Here is a 13,317-nt window from a genome sequence, read left to right as displayed (position 1 = left end):
AACCACACAGGCATGACTAAATAAGTAAAAGTAATACAATTAGAATATATTAAAATAATAAATAGCTAACATGAAGGTTACTTATACAAAGTCTTTTTCAGAGCTAGGATGCCTCCATAATCTACAGATACTTCTCAGAATCAGGAGTTTCCAGACACAGTTCTATACCGAGGCTCAGTTGCTTTTACCAAGAATAAGAATGTCTCAAATACTGAATTTAGGAACTATTTCAATAGCTTTCCTACTCATGGACTATCACTCATCAACTTTCCCATTTGTGACCACTTTGAGAGTCATAGTTAAGTTAGCTATGGAACTCAGGTAATTGATCTATCTCAGAATTTTCCTCACCTTCAGTTTGATCTCTTCGGTCTACCTAGGTCTCCCTAGATCACTACTTTTCAGTTCATAATCTTCTTCTACATCAGTGAGTGAAATGGTGTGGGGTGGCAGGGGAAAGTTTGTCTCATGGCTACCATGCTTGTCCGTTGTCAAGAAGGAACTGAATACTATTATTCCCATATTCCCTTCAATAAAGGAATCTCACAGTTATCTTCAGATCTCTTCATATCCTCCCTTGGTGTTTAGAGAACATATATTTCATCCTTCTGATCCACATCCTTAATTATGATAGAGAAGAGGGCTGGACCAAGAGCGCTACATATACAATGTTTTTAATTACCTGAAATATAACAGAAAGAGTATTGGATCTTCAGTAGGCAATCCTGGATTCAAATTTCCTTTCTTCCACTCATTTGCTAAATGACCTCTTTGGTCCTCAGTTTTCTCTTTTGAAAAATGAAGGAAATCTACTTTACAGCTTTAAATCTTGTGCTATTCTGAACTAGGTATCTATGATTGTCAGATAGAAAAACTAAAGAACATAAAAAATACATACCATTCTCAATGTCAAATTGCAAAAAGCATTTGTTACTGAACTGAGCACACATCTCATGTAGAGAGAGCATTGTGCAAGCTTAAGTTTAGTTCATATATCATAGATTTAGAGTAGTAAGAGATATCAGAAGTCAGGTAGTCCAATCTCCCCATTTTACAGATGAAAAAGTCAAGGATCAGATAGAGGGGATGGTTTATTAAAAGTCACATATGTAATAAAAGATAGAGCCTGGATTTGCACCTATTTTGAATTCAACATTCTCTCCACTCTGCTACGATGTATACAGAACATACTTCTAAAAATATTTTCTAAAACCTTACTGTTATATATTAATACAAGCATCTAAACTTGCTTGGAGTTATTTTCATTGAAATCAAGTAATTTAAATGCATATAGTATCATGTTTTCATGTATCTTTAGATCCCTATCAGAATTCTTTATCTAAAGATAAATTCTTTATCTATGACTTACCAGTAAGTGGTAGAACTGTGCTCCAGTCTGAGTTTATGACTTCAAAGCTGGCATCTGTGACTCGATAGCTCCTTGACACATGCATAAAGACAAGAAATAACTTGGCCAGTTGAAATGAGAAATCCAAAAAAAGGCTCTAACCCCAAACAACCCTTCCTCTATCAATCAGCAGTATGAAAATGTCAATTGTGTAAAGTTTTTTCTGAAGACGTAATTTCTTGAATATTGGTGACCAGCTGCAATAAGATCTCATTCATTACTCTTTCAAAATTCCGCTGATTTTATGGAACTGCCAAAGGCTAATAATTTTAGGGAGCAGAACAGCTCATTTTTCAGAAAAAGAAATTATAGCCAAAAATATATGTCCTGAATTGGCTAGATAACAAGGCAGGAAATGCAGTGTTTCCTAATCTGAATTTTGGAGTATTTAGCTGTGCTCAATTTTCCTGAAGTAGCTGGCCTGCTCTTGACAGCAACTAAGAAACCAATAGAACTGCCTGAGATAATTATATGGCATGCACTGCTCTACTTCATATACAGTCATTAAGTCTATTATAGATTCCTATTTGTGATGCTAGAGGTTAAGGGGTTTCATGGAGATTTCCATTTAAATCCTTATCCTTATGGGATTAGAATTCAGACATAAAAATGTGCTCCCAGGATGAAACTTGATACACAAGGTCTTGGCCTGGGTGCAAATGTTTTTTATTTTTTTTCATAAATATCATTACAAAATGCCTTTGTAAAGTAAAAATTACATTTATTGGGTCATATCTGGCGGTTTAAGGCTTTTTGATGGCTATCCTCTCATTCTCAATTCCTCATTCTGAAAGCCCTACACAGGGACATTCAAGAAGACTTGAGAGAAGGACAGAGGTAAAGACAGAGATTGAGTAAGTATGCCTGATTACAGTGTTGTCATCAATTTGACATTGTAAAATTAATTTTTACATTAAAAAGTTAATTACACTGCATTAATTTCCCCCAAAAAAGTTTCAGATGACTAATTGCAATGTGTTAACTTACTCTTTTATGGTATAGTGGAAATAGCTTTCAACTTAGAATGAATGGTGAATAAGAATTAAATGTTTACTAGCTACTAATCTCAGGATATAAATAGAAAACAGATACACTCCATTATCCCCAGAGGCTTACATTATTTTAGGGGAGAAGACACATACAAGAGGGCTCAGTGGCAGGGTAGATTAAAAAGGCTCCATTGATCCTTAAGATGTAATACTAGGTAATTGGCAAGGTGAAGGAGTCTTTAGGATGCAATGCCAAGGGGTCCAGAGTGCCTATCATCAGGGCACAGGTATCTTAGAAAGAAGTGGGAGGACAGATTGTAAGGTCTAGTGGCCACCATCTTCCTGGAAGAATTGTAGCTGGTGGCTCTCTGATCTTCCAAATGAGGTGAGCAGCTATATGACATATGACTTCTAGAAAAGGGGTGGTGGCCCTCAAAATGGAGGTGGGCGCTCTGAGTTACTTCTTATGGGGGTATAGATGAAAAGTGGAGAATAAGGAGAACTCTTTTCCACTATAGCACAGAAGAGGAAATTAGTCATCTGAAACATTTGGGGGAAATTGATGCAATGATATTAACTTCTCATTGTAAAAATAAATTTTACAATGTCAAACTGATGACAACATTTTCACATCTGATGTGAATTGAGTATCAACAATGATATTAACTTCTCATTGTAAAAATAAATTTTACAATGTCAAACTGATGACAACATTTTCACATCTGATGTGAATTGAGTATCAACGTCTGGGATAGGAGAGGGGAAAGTCCTGGCTCCCTAAAGCTCTTGCTCCCGTTAGATAGTCGGGCTACCAGATTGGGATCTGGACTTGGAGTCAGTAGGCCTGGGTTGAATTTTACTGGAGATGACCTTAGGTAAGTCAAATAGCACCTCTGAGTTGCAGGTTCCTCATCTGTGAAATGAGTTTGAATACAATGGCTCACAATACCCATAACACCATTAGTTTGAGGAAAGTGCTTTATAAACTACTTATAAAGTGCCACATAAGCATAAAGTATTGTGATTAACAGTCGAAGAGCCACTTTTTTATGGCATCTAGGGTACATTTCCATAATGCAACAAGGCTGAAATCCTTTTTTTTTACATGTAATTCAAATGTAGATGACATACATAGTACATGAAGCTCATGAACTATACCTCATTATTTCTTAATGAGAACAGAGGATCCTAAATATAAAGCTAGAAGGCACCTCAGAGACTATTTAGTAGAACCTTTGATTTTATAGATGACAAAGATGTCATCTAGAAAGATTAAGTCATTTGTCCATAGTCACCCAGGTAATAAAAGTTAGAGGCAGGATTTTAACCAGGGTCCTCTTACTGTAGAGTAAATGATCTTTTCCACTGTAACATGTTGCTTCCTAATGGAGAACATTGCTGGCTATGATTAAATTATTATGATTAAATTGGTGTATGGTGACTCCCTCTACTTACCCAGGTTGCAACCCCTGAATATATTAATGCATGGCACTTGATGAGTTGTTGCAGCCAAAAATAAATTTGTCAACTTGTGGCCAACTTTTGGCTGATGAGCCTCTCCAAACTTAGTCTTACTGGTTTTGAGACAAGTACATAGTCCATTATCTCTCGAAACCTTGGTAAATCTTTCTTACCTTGCATAGAGTAAGGGCAGGGATACAGGGAATGGATCAATATTTCTGGTGAATAAACTTCTCTTACCAATGCGGGTTGACTCCTTCTCTAAGTTAATTTCAGAGAGCTGCCTAAAGTATTGAGATATTAAATGACTTGTGTAGGATACATGGGGAAGGTGGGTATCACAGTGGATAGAATGCTGGTCCTGGAGTCAGGAAGACTCATCTTCCTGAGTTCAAATCTAGTCCCAGACACTTACTAGACGTGTGACCCTGGGCAAGTCACTTACCCCTGTTTGCCTCAGTTTCTTTATCTGTAAAATGAGTTGGAAAAGGAAATGGCAAACTATTCCAGTATCTCTTTCAAGAAAACTGCAAATAGGGTAACAAAGAGTCAAATTTGACTGAAAAAAAAATGACTCAACAGCAGCAACACACAACCAATATATGTCAGAGGTTGTACCTGGAAGGTCTTTCTGGCTCCAAGGCTGGCTCTCTAACCACTACTCAATGCTGCCTTTTATCATACTTTCCAAATACTTTGGTCTAGGTTTTAGAGCAGGCATTATCTATAGCATCCAGCTTTGGGTCAAAAGCTTTTAATCCTTATCATGAGATTCTTTTTTTAATATTTTATTTCTCTTTTTTATCAGTTTATTTGTTTTCAGCTTTCTACAATCACTTCCATAAGTCTTAGATTTTTCTCCCCGTCTCTCCCCAAGAGTGCATGCAATCTTCTATGGGTACGAGATTCTTTAAGAAGAAATAAATGTGTGCAATCCATACACAGGCAAGGAATCTAGGAGACTGGGTATGTGGTGGGATCTTCCTGAGTATATCATCTCCAATATTAGAGAATTTGAGTTAATTCCAGGTTTTCAATAAGTTCATTCAGGTCTTACATGGCAGAGCTCAGGTACCATCTCTTTTTCTCCTTCTTCATACTTGCCAGTGTTCTTCAGTCTCCTAAAATACTTTGAACTTATTTATGTATTTGTCACATTCAATTAGTAAATATTTTTAAGTGTCCACTATGTGCCAGGCACTAGAATGCCTTCTCCCTGAGAGTAGACACAGATTTATTTTTGTACCCTCAGTATCTAGTTCAGTGCCTGGAATATGATATTAGAGCTTAATAAATTTTGGCTTTTGAATTTTGAATGTCTGAATTAAATTGAGTTCCAAGTGGGCTCTCTGACAATCCATAAGTTCATAATCATCGGCCAACCTGTTAGGATACCTTTTTTTTCTCATAGCTTTGGCAAATCAGATATTAAAACTGGCCTCAGTGAACAGTCTTCACAAATGACAAATAAGCATTCTGTGTAATTGTTATATTTCTAAACTTTGGTAAAGTGATGTGAATGGCACATGGGCTCCCAAGCTCATCTGGTGGATCCATACGAGCATCTGTTGTGCCCCTCCTCACAGAATTGCTTGCCAGCCTCTAGTCCCAAATTACCCATATCATCTAGGCCAATGATCTCAATAAAATTAGTCTGATGAGAGTCAAGAGATTTAGAGAAAATCTACTGATATCTACTGGCTTGGTTTTATTTGTTCAAGAACAGATAAAAACTACAGTGTATTAACTATGGTCTCTCCCTCACTCTTCCCTATTAATTCTTGGAGTTTTGTATAACAATGTGGGTCAAAAGGAGATCTGACCAATTTAACACTGAAATCTACTTAAAAATATTTGTGTGTGTGATTGTGTAAGTTGACTCTTTCCTATGTAATAAAATATAAAACACACAGAGTAGCTTGTTTAAAAAGAAAACGCAAGATATTATCATCAGTTTCCTTGCTTTCATACTTCAAGGCCTTGGATTAATTTATTATTCAGTGGTAAAAAATTTAATCTGAAAGACACTTTACTCTTGAGAATCAATGAGATTTAAGAAATAGAAAGAAATCATGTCTCACCAAGCCTGCTTTATTTCTTTAATAGTTAGAATGCACTCTGAATAATTTTGTCATCATGTGATAAGGGAATGTTGAAGTACAAGGACATCAGAGATCATCTATTCCATTCCTTTCATTTACAGAAGAGGAAATGGAGGCCCAGAAAAGTGGAGACATTTGTCTGACGTTATTCAGCTGGTGAATATAGATTCAAGATTTCATGTCAGGTTTTTTTGATTCCAGACTTAATGCTCTTTGCACTATATTACAGATAAGTTATTATAATCAGACAGGCTTCCCACTAATTGATTTTATGTAGTAAAAGAGTAGTAAAGATTATAGAAGTGAACTAATCATTAATCAGTTGAATGCCATTCCACATAATTAGAAACCACAAGAGCAAAGTCTGACTGGCCAAGGAGACTGCAAAAGTGGCAGTGCTATGTTGTTTCATGAAATAATCTATTCAGTGCCCTCTAAACTGCGTCCGCAGGACCCCTCTGACCTCTGCCCCTTTCCCTCCAGTCACATGGGAAGCACCTACCTTCAGGCCCTCACCACTTCTTAAGTACTGTAATAGCCTGGCAACTTTAATTCTTGCTCCCAGGCTCTCCCCTGCCCAGTCTGTTTCCCCCCTTCTAAAGGCTACTACCTTGATATTCCTAAAGCACAATTTAACCATGTCAATCCCCTGTTCAAGAAGCTGGACTAGCTCCCTCTTGCCTCTAGAATCAAATACAACTTCCACCGTTCCGCATTTAAGCCCTTCACAATCTGGCTCCAACCCACTTTTGCAGGCTTTTTGGATGCATTACTCTCTTCCATGCACTCAGAGTTCCAGCCAGGCTAGCTTACGTACTAGTGCTCATACCTGGCATCCCATCATTACCTTGGTGAGACAGGCCCTCATGTCCAGAATGATTTCCCTCCTCACTTCTAGTTATTGCAGTCCCTATATCCTTTCCAAATTTATTTCCTTCTATCTATAAATATTCCAGATCACCACAAATTGCTACTATTTTTCCTCTGGAATTGACCTTGTATCATCATTGATTATCATTGTATGCACTTTGTTTTTTACCTACGTACATGTTAATTAACTCCCTGCCAATTATAAGCTCCCTGAGGACTGGGACTCTTAGTTTCATCTTTGTATCATCAGCACCTAACACAATGCCTGGCACGCAGTAGGTGCTTAATAAGATTTTTGGACTGAATTGAATGATTGGCACATTTCTGTAACTGACTGCATAGCTTGTCTAATGGCATAGAGGATGGTCCTTTTGAACAGTCTGGCACAGTAGAAAGAGCTTTAGCTCAGGAGACAGAGGACCTGGATTCGAATCCTTCCTCTTGGTACTTACTACCTGTGTGTCCATGAACTAGTCACTCAACCTCTCTGAGTTTAAGTTTCCTCATCTGTACAATGAAAGAGTTTGGACAAAACTGGCCTCTGAGTTCCCTTATAGTTCTAGAGTTATCATTCTGTGACTTGAGAATAGCATTTTCAAAATAGAAAATCAAAATTCCATTCAAATATAGATTGGTTTTGTTCCTGAAAAGTGTTTTACTTCTTCTTAAACACATGGGACCAGCCTGTCTTCAGACTTTCTATTCATTAAAAAAAAAAAAATTGCAAGGCTTCGCCTACAAGAATCTCCAATTATAAATTCTTAAAATAAATACTAAATACTATACTGTAATACATAGCTAAGTAAGGAGTGCCTCTCTTTATTGTATATAAAATTAACACAGGAATAACTTCTTTGGACCTCAGTTTCCTCATCTGTAAAATGGATGGAATTAGACCAGATAACTTCTAAGGTCCCATCTAGCTTTAAGTCTATACTTTTCTGATGTATCCAACATTACAAAGAAAAATATTGTATTCCTAGACCTGTCAGCAGAAATAAATATATTTAAAATAACATATTACTCAGCAGTAAATGATATCATTCAGTCTTCACTGAGTTCATATTTTAAACTTAGAATCTTATCTTTTTCACAATTGCATTATCCAACCAGATCTATTTAAATTTATTGTGTAAACTATCATTATACCTGTCAAGACAACTTCAAAAAATAGCCCAATTCTTAAAAGCATTTTCTGTAAATAAATCCATGTCTGTTACTTAGAATTTTATTCATACTTACAGAAGGGGTTAAATACTGCTTCTTTTTACACTTATTTTTATCCATGTAAGTATCATTTAGACACTAATGCTGAATAAATTTAACCCACAGTCAATTTAAACTTTGTGTCATGATTGCTAGAAGAGATGGACATAAGTAGGATACCAGAATAAATCTAGTACAAAAAACAAAAAAAGACCTTAAAAAACCCTACCTCAAAACTATCCCCTATAAAAGAAAGCCTCACTCTAATGAACGGAAAAAATTACTCTGGTTTTGAGGACTTCACAAGGTAGAACATTAGTAAATGATTAATTCTTACCAGAAGCAAAAAAATGACCATTTTATTTTATTCACCGAAGCTACAAGTAAACTATTTCAGCTGCTGGACCTCTGTAGACCCATAGTAGATCTTGGGCCATTTTTTTGAAAGTCACTGCTCTAGATATATAGCTAATGCTTAATCTCTCTCTTTTTGATGCTTATTCAATTTAATATCACGTTAACTCCCTAGACTAGTACCCAGAGGGGAAGAGAATCATTTGAATTTTAAAATATTAAGTAATTAGGATAACCAGCAAAATACTAAGTAGTCTCTGGTATTTCCAGAAGGATAAACAAAATTCAGAGATCTTAGATTCAGGGTTGGTAAGCAGTTTGGAGGATATTTAGTCCATGTTTCCATGTAATGCTCGAATCTGCTCTACAGCAACCCCAAAGGTCTGCCATTTGGTTAGCCTCTGCTTAATAGTATCACGTAGTAGTGCCCTCACTACTCCACAAGGCGACTCATTCAGTTTCCAGACTACTATAATTGTGAGAAAATTCTTTATATTGAGCTCTAATCTCCAGCCCTGTAGATTCCCTCCATTGCTTCCAGGTCTGCTCTCTGAAACTACAAGGATGAATTTAATCCCTCTTCAAATATCTGAAGACAAAGATCATGTTGTCCTTATGTCAAATCTTTTCCACATTAAACATTCCTAGGAGAGAATATTACATGGAAGAAACATTTTTCTATAATATAATTTTGTCTTTTAACTCAACAAAAACATCTAGACTAATCATTTCAACTTTTTTTTATTGATTGACAGGTGTTTTGTGAGCCATCCCACTAACAATCTTGGTTTACAGATAAGAAGTATTATGTTAACTAACTCATTTAGTTTCAATATCCAACTGATGACAGAACTGAGATCTGGTCTGAGATTTAGGCCTGAATCCATATAATCTGTGGGATGAAAGAGTATCTCTGCCCCAAAATATTTCCCCCCACATGCCTCCTGAAGTCCATTCTTCTGGGGGTAATTGTGTCCTATGGGCCTTGGTTAAAATTCAAGTATTTTATCTTGCCTTGCAGACACCCTGAACATCTCAGCATCTATTAGTACATTAACACCAAAGAATTTATCAACCAGGCCCTAAGGAAATGGAACAAAGGACAAAGAAAATGTTGATATAGGAAAAGGAAAAAAAAAAGATGGAGTCAAAACCTGGAAGGGCAGGTCCAGGTTGGAGGCGTATTAATTTTGTCACAGAGGTAATATGCAAACTCACTGAGGAGAAAGGGTGGTGGTTGAGGAGACCTTTGATGAAAAGGACCAATGGACAAGGAAACCAAATTTTGATTTACGAGGCTAAAGACTAACCCTGCTTGTCTCACTTCAGTTCTCATTTAAATGACTCATTTCAGGTCACTTTGAACCAAAATAATGACAAGTTTACACAGGACTTCTTTTGTAAATTAGGTTGTGCCCTACCTATGCATGCTGCTATGTCTCTCCTTATCATAAGATCACAGAATTTAGAGCAAGGAGAGGACATCGGATACTAAATGTTTTAGAATAAATGGCTGAGTGCCTATGTTAGAAAATCTATATTTTTGGAGTCAGGAAGACTTGTTTTCCTGAGTTCAAATCTGGCCTTGGCCATTACTAGCTGTGTGACCCTGGACAAATTACTCAACCCCATTTGCCTCAGTTTCTCCATCTGTAAAATGAGCTAGAGAAGGAAATGGCAAACAGAGCCAGAAGGGACCTTAGCACCCATCTAGTCCAATCCTTTCATTTTAAAGACAAAGAAAGTCAGGCCAGGAGAGATGGAGTGAGCTGCCTAAAGTCATACAGACAGTCAGTGACAGAGCCAATATTTGAGTCAGGGGCCTCCCACCTAAGATGCAGTGCTTTTTCTAATGGCCTTCACTATCTCCTATATTGAGGGTAGACTAACATCTGTAAAATCATCAGTTTAATGTAATTCAATTAAACAAATGTTGTCCACCATGCACAGAGCATTACTACACAGAATGCAAAATTCTCCATTAAAATGACAATTCCCTGACATAGATCATTTCATTTTTTCTTTAGCTTTGTATCTTTAACACCTAACGCAAGGCCTTTCTTGCGTAAAATAGGAACTTAATACATGTTTATTTAGCTGTTAAATCCACACCCTTAAACACAAGAACTAATATTTATGATTTTTAAGATTTCTTCCAATTCCAAAGAGTAACTTCTCACCAAATAGTTCCAATAACATCGCTTTTAAGGAAGCTGGTAAAGTCTTAATCTTTTTGAGTAATCTTTCTATTAAAATTATCCTTCCATTTTCAACTGGTACATAGTTTATATAACAAATTAGGCACTAGGGGGCAGTACTGCACTGCATTAGAATTAAATAGGACCAGAAAACAATCCATCCAAGTTATTAGTGTACTTTTTGGGGGAGGTGAAAGGTTCAGATGGTGGGACAGGGAGACGGTGGGGAAAAAAAGAAGGGAAATGAGCAGAACAGCTTTTTTGGGAACAGAAATGAAAGACAGCAAATAAAGACCTTCAAGATGAAAGAAAGATGGGAGATATTTTATTATTAAGGCTGGCTTTTAAGAAGGATTTAATAACAGTTGGTTTTAAAACCTGTTAATTATGAATTGAAAGGCTCCCCAGCAACCCATTCTGCAGTACTTTAAGCAGGGCTTGCACTTAGAAATTTAGCTCAATTTCTCAATAGTATTGCGCGCTGCCAAAAAGATGAGTGCATTTACTTTTGAACATTTTCTAAAATATGTATTGTTTTGACCTACAGGGTTAAAATGTCAAGAACTTATTTTTAGCTTTAATACATGTATAATTTGCAAGCACTTTAAAAATGCAAATAGGAATCTATGCATTTTTAAACATGTTTAGTCTTTCATTTCGTATCTTAAAATACAATACTTCTGACACTTGTACAAAATGAAGAGATGAATAGATACATTACAGTAATTTATTTCTATGACAATACTATTTTAAAATCACAAGACCTTTATGGTAAACATTATACCTGAAAGAAGGACAGGTAATCAAATTAAATTTGTTAGACAATTATTTCTTTTGAAACAGATAAAATCAGATAGAAATGGAAAAAGATGGCTTGAAAAATAAATCGTTTGCTGTTTTTTTTTTTTTTTTTCCAGAAACACTGACTAGTACTTTTCTAAAGGTAAGCTATGAGTATTCTATTTGTTCTTGGGCATTTCTCAACAGGAGTGACTAGGAACCTAAACCTATGTTCATTTCATTTGTACATTTCACTCATTATATTACTATACCTTAACTTGATGTAGTTAAAAATACATACATTTTTTAAAAAAATCATAGATAAATGGTTGAACTATATTTGAATTAGACAACAGTGAAATTAGTGACAGAATTAGGCTTCCTCCTCCCCACCGATTTTGCTTCACAGGTGTATTTTCCCTCTGATAATAGACCGAGGGAAAGAATAAGTAGAGGTGTGGAATTCAAAATTTTTTTCTGTTGATCCGATCAATAACTATGAGACTTAAGAAGTTTGCATTGACATACTCTAGAAATTTCTGTACCTCAGGCTTTTGCCTAAGGCAAGGTTTCCAATTTCTCTATCATAAAGTCTTAAGAATCAGTACTTACTTTTCTGCTCCTTACTGGTTTTTTTCTTAAGAATGAAGGAAAAAAGAGGGGCGGGGGGATCTTGAAAGTTTTTCCAGAGATACTTTGAATTCCCTGGAATTTTAAGAGGACACCAAATGTCCTATTTTACACTGTGGAACTAAAGCATGCCTTGTTTGAATGTTATATTTAATGATTCTGTTAGCAAAGAGCTGAATAGGTATTCCCCGTTTTGTATATACACAGCGACACAGAGTAGATCTGCAAGAAGAATTCACTTAACAGAATTGAAAAGTCCAGTTTTATTAGTTAAAAAAAAGAGAGGGAAAATTTATTTTCTATTTTTTATGTTTAAAAAATGTGAGATAATAGATCCTAAATTCTGTATTTTATCAGATTAAGTAACTTGAGACCCAGAGACGTAAGCAACATGTCCAAGGTCACGTAGCTCTTAAGTAGCAGAACTGAGATTTGAACCTGCATCCTGGGGTTCGGGATCCTGTGCTTGTTGTCCTGCCCCATGCTGCCACTCAATGACTGAGGCTTAAGTGTAAAACTAAAAGGGGAAGCAGTTCAGTGCTGGGGATTTAAAATAGAAAGCCTAATAACAGTAACTGAAATTTCTTTCAATAGCCTGCCAGGGGCCACAATGGATAGCATGAGTAGACTTGGAGCCAGGAAGATCCGAGTTCATATTCTGCTTCAACACTTCCTAATTATGTAAATGATCTATAAAATGGGGCTAATAATTTTATCGATCAAATGAGATAACATATGTGAAGCACTTTGCAAACTTGAAAGAGCTAAATAAGCTATGTGGGAGCACTTTACATATATTATCTTCTATGGGCTTGACAGCATTGTGAAGTGACTACATTATGAATTGCTTGCCTTCTCAGTGGAGATGGGGAGGGAGGGAGGGAAGAAGAGAAGTTGGAATTCAAAGTATTAGAAATGAATGTTGAGAATTATTATTGCATATAAGTGGGAAATAAGAAATACAGGTAATGGGGTATAGAAATTTATCTTGCCCTACAAGAAAAGAGAGAAGAAGGGGATAACGGAAGGGTGGGGTGTGATAGAAGGGAGGGTACATTGAGGGAAGGGGTAATCAGAGTGCAAGGTATTATGGGGTGTGGGAGGGGAGAGATTTGGAGAAGAATTGGAACTCAAAATTTTGTGGAAATGAATGTCCAAATCTAAAACTAAATATATAAATTTAAAAAAATAAAAAGAATAATATAAGAAAAAATGATTCTTCCAATAAGTAATAAAATAATAAAAACACAAATTAAAACAACTCCAGGATTTTACCTCATACTCAAAAGACTGGTAAATATCACAAAAGATGGAAACAG

Source organism: Notamacropus eugenii, chromosome 6 (genome assembly GCF_028372415.1).
Source record: "Notamacropus eugenii isolate mMacEug1 chromosome 6, mMacEug1.pri_v2, whole genome shotgun sequence".
NCBI classification, from domain to species: Eukaryota; Metazoa; Chordata; class Mammalia; order Diprotodontia; family Macropodidae; genus Notamacropus; species Notamacropus eugenii.
Note: the sequence above shows the minus strand (reverse complement) of the source record.